This window comes from Cervus elaphus, chromosome 3, assembly GCF_910594005.1.
Source record: "Cervus elaphus chromosome 3, mCerEla1.1, whole genome shotgun sequence".
Taxonomy (NCBI): Eukaryota; Metazoa; Chordata; class Mammalia; order Artiodactyla; family Cervidae; genus Cervus; species Cervus elaphus.
In genome coordinates, this window is record NC_057817.1 from 15,218,165 (window position 1) to 15,232,119 (window position 13,955).

Consider the following 13,955-nt stretch of genomic DNA (forward strand, 5'->3'; position numbering starts at 1 on the left):
CACCTGGAAAGCCCTCAACCTCCAGAACAATAAATTTCTGTTGTTTATACAAGCTACCTAGTCTGTGATATTATATCAGCCTGAAAGGAATAAGACAGCACTCATAGAGAGGGAATCCAAACAACATGGAGAACATACTCCCAAGGGATATAACTGAGAACTAACCCAAGAATATTCCCTTACCATCAGTGTAGGAGGCCAGCACAACACTTGACCAGAGAGAATTATTATAGAACAGTTACTGTTGTAGGTCATCCATTTTTCCTTTTATACACTAGACAGTAGAGTGTGGATAGCAGTTATTGTTTCACATTGTATGTTGTATAACTGGGAGAAAGAGAACTTTTAATTTTTTAACTTTTAAATTTATTGATATCTGATGGAAGAGAAGCAACATTGATATTGCTTCATAATATTCTGATATTCATGATACTCTGCACTTGGAGCCTAATACCATAGTTGGATGAGACTTTGGTGTGTGTTCCTTAGGAAAGAGTGAGTGGACTTCGTATGCAGAAAATAAGTAAATATTTGTGTAGGGAGAGAGGATTACCATGGTTTCTATTATCATTTCTAACTATTTATTTGTCTTCTCTGTAAGAGGATTAAGTACCCTTGCCAATTGCTATGTGTCCAGCAGTAACTTCTTATGGGAAAAGTATAGTTTCCCAACCCATAGATATTGGGCTTAGCCATCTGACTTCCTTAGTCCATGGCATACAAAATGACTTTTTATGTGACAAATCCAAGTCTATCATTATAACCATCTCATTTGAGATAAATTTAAACTAGCCATTAAAGTTAAATTACTTCAGTCTGCTTTTTATTTAAAGTCTTCAAGCTTCAACTTAAGGAATATTCTGAAAAACAAAATTCTTATTCCTATATGGTAGTTTCTAAGGGAAGTTTGAAGTCTCTCTTGTTAATTGACCTAATAAATCATAACAGGCTTACTACCTTTTTAAAAACTGTATTTTTTTAACATACTTAAACCTAGACTGCTGATCATATCTGAAAAGAGCAAAATATGCTAATTAGCTGTAATACAGTATATGGCCATCTAGCCCAAATTTGACTTATAATAGTGTTCAGCAATCTTTATTTTAATATCTTACTGAGTTAGTATTGTAGTGTTTACCAAATTGTATACTGAAGAATACTATTACTATCTGATGCTCCAGAAACTAAGAAACCCATGATTTAATAAAGTAGGGAATTGTTGCATAATATGTCCATCTTTGTGAAAATATACTATGCATAATGATACATTTCAAACACAGAGAAAAGTCCAGAGAAGAGAATGGTGAACAAGCATATACTGTTGTACTACGGAACTAAAAAGCCTCTAGATGAAAGTGAAAGAGGAGAGTGAAAAAGTTGGCTTAAACCTCAACATTCAGAAAATTAAGATCGTGGCATCTGGTCCCATCAATTCACGGGAAATAGATGGGGAAACAGTGGAAACAGTGTTGAATTTTATTTTGGGGAGCTCCAAAATCACTGCAGATGGTGATTGCAGCCATGAAATTAAAAGACGCTTACTCCTTGGAAGGAAAGTTATGACCAACCTAGACAGCATGTTAAAAAGCAGAGACATTACTTTGCCAACAAAGGTCCGTCTAGTCAAGGCTATGGTTTTTTCCAGTGGTCATGTATGGATGTGAGAGTTGGACTGTGAAGAAAGCTGAGTGCCAAAAAATTGAGGCTTTTGAACTGTGATGTTGGAGAAGACTCTTGAGAGCCCTTTGGACTGCAAGGAGATCCAACCAGTCCATCCTAAAGGAGATCAGTCCTGGGTATTCATTGGAAGGACTGATGCTGAAGCTGAAACTCCAATACTTTGGCCACCTCATGCAAAGAGCTGACTCATTGGCAAAGACCCTGATGCTGGGAGGGATTGGGGGCAGGAGGAGAAGGGGACGACAGAGGATGAGATGGCTGGATGGCATCATCGACTCGATGGACATTAGTTTGAGTAAACTCCGGGAGTTGGTGATGGACAGGGAGGCCTGGCGTGCTACGATTCATGGGGTCACAAAGAGTTGGACATGACTGAGCGACTGAACTGAACTGAACAGAGCTCTTTTGTATTTGTTTTGCAATACCAATTTATTTTTATAGATAAAACAATATACATATAACTGAAGCCTCTCTGCGTAGCCCTCTTGATAGGAGGGACTATTATTAGTCCCCTTTTACTCATGTTAAAACAACCAAAGCTGTTACCCAAGATCACAAAACTAGTAAGGAATTTAAGTGATGCTTCAGCTTGTTCTAGCTCATAATCTAGATTTCCTTCCTGAAAATAAATCACAGGGATAATGTAGGTTCATATAAAAAAAGAAAAAGAATTACATATGACACATATATGTGTTGTAATATCTCCAACTAAGACTTCGAAGTTAAACATCTAATCCAAAATGTCTATAGATGATAGCCTATAAATATAAAATAATCTGTATGTAAAGCTACGCAAACCTATCTCTTCAAGCACAACTGTACATATTTTTTAAATTTCATTGTTTATTTATGGCTGCACTAGGTACTCATTGCTGCGTGTGGGCGCATGAGGTTGTGGCAAGCAGGGGCTGCTCTCTAGTTGGGCTGCACTGGCTTCTCATTGCCAAGGCTTCTCTTCTTGCTGAACTTGGGCTTAGAGCGCACTGGCTTCAGTAGTTGTGACTCATGGGCTCTTGGGCACATAGACAGCAGTTGTGACCCCGGGGCTTAGTTGTCCCAAATGTGGGATCTTCCTTCCTATCTTCCAAGACCAGGAATTGACCCACGTCACCTGCATCGGCAGGTGGACTCAACCACTGGGCCACCGGGGGTGTCCCTAACTGTATATTTTAATTCAAGAGTTTGTATTTCTCCCTTGACTTTACACTCACTTTAATAAAATGCTATCTTTTCAGCAAAGATCTTGGCATATTGTGCTTGTGTGCATGCTCAATCATGTCCAACTCTTTGTGATCCCATGAACTGTAGCCGACCAGACTCCTCCATCCATGGAATTTTCCAGACAAGAACACTGGAGTGGGTGGCCACTTCCTCCTTGAGGGGATCTTCCCAACCCAGGGATCAAACCTACCTCTCCTGCACTGGGAGGAAGATTCATGGCCACTGTGCCACCCAGAAAGCCTGTCCCACAGGAGGTATTCATTAAGTTCTCAATGAATATAGCTAAATTTGCAACAAATAAAAGAGTGTATAAAAACTACTTATGAAATGTAGTGAAGTGATTAGCCTCCAACTAATAAAAATAAAAAATAAATAAATAAATAAATAAATTTTAAAAATATTGATAATTCAAAAAAAAAATTCTTTTCAGATACAGAGAATTATAACATTCTTAATTATCTTAAAATAGATTATAATGGAATTGAAACTGTTTTTTTTTTTAATTTTAACATAAACATTTTATTTTGTAGAAGAGGCAGACAAAACTCAAACTTTGCCATTCTTATTTTTACTTCTCTCTATTCTCTATTTTAGTGAGAGTTAAGAAAAACTACACATCAAAAATCTTTTTACATATAATGATCAAGTCAAATACCATCATAAGGTGACCTTATGCAATTATTTATTCCCAAATACTCATTTATCATATTCATCTTCTGTCAACATCAGCAGCTGCATTCTAATTTATCTGTGCTTGACCTAGTGTTTCAAGTTGACAGCTAGCTTACATGAATAAAAATATTTTGAAGTAAAACATCTAAGCTTTCTATTTTTAATCAATGATAGGATTTTTAAAAAATAAACAAGAAAACAAACAGTTTCATGCTGTAGTGTGATAAAATTGTACATGGGTAAGAAAGGTTTTTTAATTGTTTGAGAGCAATATAGGCTTTCCAGGTGGCTCAGGGCAACGAATCTGCCTGCCAATGCAGAAGACACAAGAGGTGCAGTTTTGATCCCTGGGTTGGGAAAATCCCCTGGAGGAGAAAATGACAACCCACTCCAGTATCCTTGCCTGGAAAATTCCATGGACAGAGGAGCCTGGTGAGCTTCAGTCTGTGGGGTCGCAAAGACTCCAACACAACTGAGCGAGTGAGCGCACATACATACACACACACACACACCCACACACCCACACACACACATGAGCAATATAGTTTTTTAAAGGCTACAATTTTTGAAAGTTTACTTAGAGTAAGAAATACTGTGATTTTCTCACAGGCAAATAAAAGAATGGAAAAATCTGCAACTGAACAACAGCCAAATTTCAGGCTTCTGTCTCTTTATACTTAAGCCCTTTTGAAAATAAACTTACCTGATTTTCTTCTCCATCTTGAGTTTTTGTATCACATGGCTTAAAGAAGTTTTGTTACAGGGTGTTTTTCTAATCATTCAATTGCTCATAATAATGCACTATACCATAAACAGAAGCTCTAAATTTTTCAAACCCGTTGTGATTTTTGTTACATTTGTTTTTTAGGGATGAAAAACCTTTTTCTAGATCCCCTTAGGATCTTTGGATGGGTATAAAAATTAAACTGGATAAGATAGGTTATCAGACAAGGAGTAACACATGTATTTAATATAAGTTTTACATAACATGGTATCATTAATAGAGAAAAACATACAAGTATATTTAATATAAATTTTATGTGAGACAGTAGCCTTCATAAGGAAATGAAGACCTGAAGAAACAGACTTGAGTATTCTGATGCTAAGTTTGATGGAGAGTGGAGAGTCATGGAGGAATATGATAGGTTAAAAGTATGATGTAAGTAACCAACTGTAAACTAGGGGAAACTTAGCAAGACTCCTTTGGATTTTTCAGTGTCCATTTGTCTTTGGAGATAAAGATGTTCCTTTCCTCTGGGTACAGGGAGGGCAACTCTCATATGAGAGTTTTGTGACCCATTTCAGGGAGGAGGCATAGAGGGAAGGTCAGATGGCCTTCCTTTTTCTACTCTCATCTAGAGTTCTTTGACTTAAAATATTCAATATGCCAAGGTGCCTATTTTGGGATAGCATGTCAGTGCATTCTGTTGGCAAAACTCTATGAGCCTTTGTCTTGCTTCATGCTGTACTTGAAGGCCAAATTTGCCTGTTATTCCAGGTGTTTCTTGACTTCCTACTTTTGCATTCCAGTCCCCTATAATGAAAAGGACATATTTTGGGGGTGTTAGTTCTAAAAGGTATCATTCTGTCATTTTTGAGATTGCATCCAAGTTGGGCATTTCAGACTCTTTTGTTGACTATGATGGCTACTCCATTTCTTCTAAGGGATTCTTGCCCACAGAGTTTTGCGAAAAGTATGCACAGATCATAGCAAATACTCTCTTCCAACAACACAAGAGAAGACTCTACACGTGGATATCACCAGATGGTCAACACCAAAATCAGATTGATTATATTCTTTGCAGCCAAAGATGGAGAAGCTCTACACAATCAGCAAAAACAAGACTAGGAGCTATCTGTGGCTCAGATTATGAACTCTTTATTGCCAAATTCAGACTTAAATTGAAGAAACTAGGGAAAACCACTAGACCATTCAGGTATGACCTAAATCAAATCCCTTACGATTATACAGTGGAAGTGAGAAATAGATTTACGGGACTAGATCTGATAGACAGAGTGCCTGATGAACTATGGATGGAGGTTTGTGACTTTGTACAGGAGACAGGGATCAAGACCATCCCCAAAAAAAAGAAATGCAAAAAAGCAAAATGGCTGTCTGAGGAGGCCTTACAAATAGCTGTGAAAAGAAGAGAAGCAAAAAACAAAGGAGAAAAGGAAAGATATTCCCATTTGAATGCAGAGTTCCAAACAACAGCAAGTAGAGATAAGAAAGCCTTCCTCAGTGATCAATGCAAAGAAATAGAGTAAAACAATAAAATGGGAAAGACTAGAGATCTCTTGAAGAATGATCAACAACAGAATGATCTCGATTCATTTCCAAGACAAACCATTCAGTATCACAGTAATCCAAGTCTATGCCCCAACCAGTAATGCTGAAGAAGCTAAATGGTTCTATGAAGACCTACAAGACTTTTTAGAAAATTAAAGATACCAAGGGAACATTTCATTCAAAGATGAGCACAATAAAGGACAGAAATGGTATGGACCTAACAGAAGCAGAAGATAATAATAAGAGGTGGCAATAATACACAGAAGAACTGTACAAAAAATATCTTTATGACCCAGATAATCAGGATGGTATGATCACTCACCTAGAGCCAGACATCCTGGAATATGAAGTCAAGTGGGCTTAGGAAGCATTACTACGAACAAAGCTAGTGGAAGTGATGGAATTCCAGTTGAGTTATTTCAAATCCTGAAAGATGATGCTGTGAAGGTGCTGTACTCAATACCCCAGCTAATTTGGAAAACTCAGCAGTGGCCACAGGACTGGAAAAGGTCCATTTTCATTCCAATCCCAAAGAAAGGCAATGCCAAAGAATGTTCAAATTACCACATAATTGCACTCATATGACACACTAGTAAAGTAATGCTCAAAATTCTCCAAGCTAGGCTTCAACAGTATGTGAACCGTGAACTCCCAGATGTTCAAGCTGGTTTTACAAAAGGCAGAGGAACCAGAGATCAAATTGCCAATATCTGCTGGATCATCAAAAAAGCAAGAGAATTCCAAAAGACATCTATTTCTGCTTTATTGACTATGCCAAAGCCTTTGAAAGTGTGGATCACAATAAACTGTGGAAAATTCTGAAAGAGATGGGAATACCAGACCACCTGAACTGCCTCCTGAGAAATCTGTATGCAGATTAGGAAGCAACAATTAGAACTGGACATGGAGCAACAGACTGGTTCCAAATAGGAAAAGGAGTATGTCAAGGCTGTATATTGTCACCCTGCTTATTTAACTTATATGCAGAGTACATCATGAGAAATGCTGGGCTGGATGAAGCACAAGCTGGAATCAAGATTGCAAGGAGAACTATCAAAAACCTCAAATATGCAGATGACACCACCCTTATGGCAGAAAGTGAAGAAGAACTAAAGAGCCTCTTGAAGAAAGTGAAAGAGGAGAGTGAAAAAGTTGGCCTAAAGCTCAACATTCAGAAAACAAAGATCATGGCATCTGGTCCCATCACTTCATGGCAAATACATGGAGAAACAGTGGAAACAGTGGCAGACTTTCTTTTTTGGGAGCTCCAAACTCACTGCAGATGGTGACTACAGCCATGAAATTAAAAGACGCTTACTCCTTGGAAGGAAATTATGACCAACATAGACAGCATATTAAAAAGCAGAGACATTACTTTGCCAACAAAGGTCTGTCTAGTCAAGGGTATGGTTTTTCCAGTGGTCATGTATGGATGTGAGAGTTGAACTATAAAGAAAGCTGAGCGCAGAATTGAGGCTTTTGAACTGTGATGTTGGAGAAGACTCTTGAGAGTCCCTTGGACTGTAAGGAGATCCAACCAGTCCATCCTAAAGGAGATCAGTTCTGAGTGTTCCTTGGAAGGACTGATGCTGAAGCTGAAACTTCAATACTTTGGCCACCTGATGTGAAGAGCTGACTCATTTGAAAAGACCCTGATGCTGGGAAAGATTGAGGGCAGGAGGAGAAGGGGATGACAGAGAATGAGATGGTTGGATGACATCACCGACTCAATGGACATAAGAGTGTGTAAACTCTGGGAGGTGGTGATGGATAGGGAGGCCCGGTGTGCTGCGATTCATGGGGTCACAGAGTCGGACACGACTAAGTGACTGAATTGAACTGTCCTGAACCCCATCACTTTTAAGGTATAATGCTGAATACTCAGTCACTATTTTAGATAGGTTAATCCACTCTTAAAATCATATCCCAGAATTGGAGAGGGTATAAAGGACACAATACATTAACCAATAGATAAGTTCGATATCTTGAGTTAGGAGGCTAATAACAGAAATATATATGGGAATATGTATATCCACATATACTCAGCAATTTATACATAGATAAAATTAGTCAGAGTAGAAAGGTCAAGCTGAAGTGACCAAAAGAAATAGGATAAATTGAGCTTTATTAGAAGCCATTTATAAAATCAAATAGTTATTTTATCAATACTATAGACTAAAATCTCATAGCATAGTCTGTGAACTTGGAGGGCTCCTAAAACACTTTTAGAAAACATCAAGGTCAAAATTCGAAGAAGGCAATGGCAACCCACTCCAGTACCCTTACCTGGAAAATCCCATGGACGGAAGAGCCTGGTAGGCTCCATGGGGTCGCTAAGAGTCGGACACAACTGAGCGATTTCACTTTCACTTTTCACTTTCAGGCATTGGAGGAGGAAATGGCAACCCACTCCAGTGTTCTTGCCTGGGGAATACCAAGGACAGAGGAGCCTGGTGGGCTGCCATCTATGGGGTCGCACAGAGCCGGACACGACTGAAATGACTCAGCAGCAGCAGCAGCAGCAAGGTCAAAATTATTTTTGTGAGGCATTTTTTGCCATTGACTTTTTTATGTGTCAAAATTATACTGATGGTGGTTAAAATTACTGGCACAGAGCATGAAAGAAGACAGTTGCACCAAACTGAAGGAGTCATTCAAATCTTTGCTATGCACCATGCACTCAGTTTAAAAAAAAAAAAAAAAAAGATTCACATAAGAATGCTCTTAATGAAACAGTAGAAAAGTAATAATTTCTATTAAATATTAATCCTTGAGTATGCTGCTTTTTTAATATTCTGCCTAATGCTCTTTGACAAAGTACAATGATTGTACTGAAATCTTCTCTTGAATGAGTCCAATAGAAGCACTTTGTGATTGTTTGGGTGGTGACACAAACTAGCTTTCTTCATGGAAACAAATTTGTATTTGAAAGAACAGCTGATAAAGTATGGTTATTCAGGCTAGGGTATTTGGCAGATATTTTCCCACAAATGAACAATGAGTCTGTCACTTCCAGAAAAAAGGAGTTACAATATTTTCTGCAAAAGGTATAATTTGAGCTTTAAGCAAAAATTGTTTTAATTCTACAAAAATTACATCTACCATTATGAGCTTGAAAATTTATCAATACGTAGAGACTTTCCTGAGAATATTATTTAATATTATCTAATATTTCAGTATGGGATTCGGTGGTGGTTCAGTTGGTAAGTTATTTCTAAATGAAGTAATAGGCATTTTATAATTTCTCCATCTCAATATATAATATTGATAAATTTTAAAATAATAATAAACCCTTTTACACTCACACTTTTAAGATTTATACACTTAAGTGGTCATGAAATCAAAATTTAGATAATCATTGCCATGGATTTTAAACCCTTTGCTCCAACTCCTGGAATGGTGATTTTTTTCATTGCTCTCCATTTATTCCAGACAGCTCTCTAAAGACTGAGCACATCATTTTTAAAGGTCACCAAAGGTCAATGTTGCTTATGCACATCATCTCTCTGCCTACACCAGTCAGATCCTTGCCTCACAATTCAGCCTTTCAGATATTAATACTTTCCATGCTGCAAAATCCATTCAAATGCTAACTCCTCTTCAAAACTTCTTGGGTACATCTGCTGCCTTCCACAAGAAGTCATCTTTTTCTGTCTTTGAGATCCTTAGGAAGATTTCTAAATCATTCTTGCACACTTGCAATACTGTACATTTTAGCATGAGTATAGCTGTCTTCTCTCGTTATTTTTGAGCTTCAGAAAAGCAAATTCATGCTTTTCACAGTGCCCTGCACTCAATAGGTGCATTTTACTCATTCATTCATTTAGTGATTACCCACCACGTGCTGGAGAATGAAACTGGTTAGATACAGAACTTTGCATCATGGCTGTCGGTGTTGGTTACAGAAAAGATGTGATTAGGTCTTGTTTTATGTAAAATTCTTTCCATATAACAGCATTAAATCTCCGCTCTGTCTATAGCTGTTTAGCTAATTAATTCCCAATGTTTCGTGGGTTACATTTACACAGAATGACTCATTTCATGAATTGGATGTATATCAGATTTGTTTTATAAGAATAGAATAATAAATAAAGGTTTATAGAATAATAAATCAGTTCATATAGAGTTTTAATGTATTTTTTTCACATAGACCATGAGTGTACCCTTGAGCTACAGCCATAGCTCTAAAGATGTCACTCTGGGAAACTACCCTGAGAGATGATTATAACTCTGAGTTAATATGATCACTGTAATTATTCTAAAAGGCTTAGTCTTACTTCCTCTCTTAGAGTACTTTCTGTAGTTACAGTTTCACTTTTGTTGTATGATTATTTGATTGATAATAGAGCCTTCCACTGGACTGCAAACTCAAGGGCAAGAATATCACTATTGGTCATTACTACATCTTCAGAACCTAATAATGTGCCTGGCACACAGTAGATCTTATATGCTGGTTAAACAAATAAGGCTAAAGAAATAAATGCTTCAAGATATTAATAACATGTGTTTTCATTATGAATTTCACAATTCTATGATGCACAACTATGTATGTCAATGTTCTATTTCCAACATAATTGAATCTTTGTCTTTACAATTACTAATGCAGAATAGGAAGTACCACATCTAGGATAGTTGTGGCTACAAAAACAAAAGCCATAGACAACATACAAACTGTTAGATGAAGCCAAAGCTGCTTGTTAAGCATTATGTGATATATTTGGCAATAATATTTGTATTCAGAATATGAGGCAATAGTCCAAAAGTCTATGGGTTGCTCTTTTAGAGGAAGTTAAGTATTTATGAGAATTCTCGGGCAGTCCAGTGGTTAGGACTCTATGCTTTCACTTTCAAAGGCCAGGGTTCAACCCCTGGTCAGGGAACTAAGATCTCACAAGCAGAGAAGGAAGAAAGTCAAGTATTTACTTTGATTACACTACTATTTAACTGTGGAGCAACCTCTCTCTCACAGCGAACAGTTGGCAATGTGTGGAGATATACTGTGGAGAAGGAAATGGCAACCCACTCCAGTATTCTGCCTGTGGACAGAGGAGCCTGGTGAGCTGCTGTCCATGGGGTCACACAGAGTTGGACACAACTGAAGCGACTAAGCATGCATGCATGCACTGGAGAAGGAAATAGCAACCTGCTCCAGTGTTCTTGCCTGGGGAATCCCAGGGATGGGGGAGCCTGGTGGGCTGCCGTCTATGGGGCCGCACAGAGTCAGACACGACTGAAGTGACTTAGCAGCAGCAGCAGCAGCAGGAGATATATTGGGTTGCCACAACTGGGGAAGTGGGGAGCATTATATGAATCAAATGGGTATAAGGCAAGGAGGAGGCTGAATATTCTACAATGCACAAAACAGCCCTCAAAAACAAAGAATTATCAAGACCAAGAAGTCAATAATGCTGAAGCTGGGAAATTGGCCAAGGAATAAAGTCCAAATCAGTATATATCTCAAGTGAAATAGTCTTACCACTCTGTCTACATCTTTCACATAGGAATACATTTGTGGTTTAAGGGACACATCTGGCAAACACATGTGTTTTAGTTGATTTGTCTGCCCCTTTCGGATGCTTCAGATGCTTTCCAGTTCGCCACATCCTCCACCACTTCTTACTGTCTTCATCCAGCTGTCCTCACTTATTCACATTTCCCACCTCTCATAAAGCATCCTGTCTTGGCAAACTCTACTTCACCTTCACAGAAGAGCCCTACAAACCTGCCTAAATTCCTCAATATGCCCTTTCATGTGTCTTTGTCTTTGCTACAAAATCGAACTGGAATTTCCTATAACTGTGCCATTTACCTGATGAATTAATCCATGTCCTTCAAATTCACTCCTTTCATTTCTGTCTTTTTGTTATTGTACAGTCTTTCAGTTGTGTCCAACTCTGCAACCCCATGGACTGCAGCACACCAGGCTTCCCAGTGCTTCACTATATCCCTAAGTTTGCTCAAATTCATGTCCATTGAGTCGATGATGCTATCTAACCATCTCATCCTCTGTCGCCCCCTTCTCTTTCTGCTCTTAATCTTTCCCAGCATCAGGGTCTTTTCCAATGAGTCAGTTCTTCACACCAGGTGGTGTAAGTATTGGAGCTTCAGCTGCAGCATCAGTCCTTCCAATGAATGTTCACAGTTGATTTCCTTTAGGATTGACTGGTTTGATCTCCTTGCAATCCAAGGGACTCTCAAGAGTCTTTTCCAGCACCACAGTTGGAAAGCATCAGTTTTTCAGTGTTCAGCTTTCTTTATGGTCCTACTCTCTTATCCATACATGACTACTGGAAAAACCATAGCTTTGACCATACGGAACTTTGTCAGCAAAGTGATATCTCTGCTTTTTAATACATTGTCTACATTTGTCATAGCTTTTCTTCCAAAGAACAAATGTCTTTTAATTTTGACTGCAGCCATCATCTGCATTAATTTTTGAGCCCAAGAAAATAAAGTCTATCATTGTTTCTATTTATTCCCCATCTATTCACCATGAAGTGATGGGACCAGGGGCTATGTCTTAGTTTTTCGATTGCTGGGTTTTAAGCCAGCTTTTCACTCTACTCTTTAATCTTCATCAAGAGGCTCTTTAGTTCCTCTTTGCTTTCTGCATTAGGGTAGTGTCATCCACATATCTGAGGTTATTGATATTTCTCCCTGGCAATGTTAATTCCATTTTTTAATTTATCCAGTCTGCATTTCAAACAACATAATAAGCAGGGTGACAATATACAGTCTTGACACACTCCTTTCCTAATTTTGAACCAGTCTGTTGTTCCATATCCTGTTCTAACTGTTACTTGTTGACCTGCATACAGGTTTCCCAGGAGCAAGTAAGGTGGTTTGGTATTCCCATCTCTTTCAGAATTTTCCACAGTTTGTTGTGATCCACATAGTCAGACTTTAGTGTAGTCAATAAAGTAGATGTTTTTCTGGAACTCTCTTGCTTTTTCTATGATCCAGTGGATGTTGGCAATTTTATCTCTGGTTCTTCTGCCTTTCCTAAATCCAACTTGAACAGCTGGAAAGTCTTGGTTCACAAAGTGTTGAAGCCTGGCTTGCTTGACGGGTTTTGAGCATTACCTGGCTAGCGCGTGAAATGAGCCCAACGGGGCAGTAGACTGAACATCTGTGTCTTAGCCATATATGTTATTGTGTCTATTTTAGCAGAGTTTGCAAAGGGCAACATTCTGATGCTCATGCCTTTGCCTTCCCTTGAGATGCTTCAACACTAGGGCCATGTTATAATTTGTATGCTGTCTTTGGCAGCACCTAAGATAGTGCCTGGGCATGCACTTAAGAAATCTCATTGAACTCCTTTATCATATCAATTTTAATGCACTCTTTATCTTTATAAATCACAGCTCATTATGGAATCCAAGTAAGGAATATTTTACACTATTTTTCTGTCATCACCATTATAGACAGTAGAATTAACATTGCTGCCTTGTGAAACTGCAGGTATTAAACTATATAAGAAAAGCGAAAGATATTGATGGCAAAAAAACTGAAGAATAGTTAACATATTTAGTAGCAAAGAATAATTTTCAAAATCAATGAATTTAATATATGACAATTATAGATGTTTCTTTTTATTTATCTATATAGTCTAAATTTTCAAAAGTAGCTAGATGCTGCTTTTAAAATAAGAGGGAAAAGAACATTTATATAAGAACAATATTTTTAGATTAAAATTCTTTTACTTTATAATATAATAATATTATATTATATTATAATATAATATTATTATATTATATTATAATATAATTATAATCATAATATCTGAATAGGGAATTGCTGATTGGGCCCGCATTCTTGCTGTAAAGAACAAATTCTAAACAACTCATAATTCATGCAGCCATTATGGAAGTTCCTCAAATAATTAAAAATAGAATTACCTTATGATCCAAAAATCCTACTTCTAGGTATGCATACTTCTGTATTTATGATCAGAGGAAATGAAATCAGATTCTTAAAGAGATATTTGTACTCTCAAGTTCACCCAAGACAGGGAAATAACCTAACTGTGCAAGAATGAATGAATGGATTAAAAAAAAAAAAGTGAGGGACTGTATCTCCACACAATAGATTC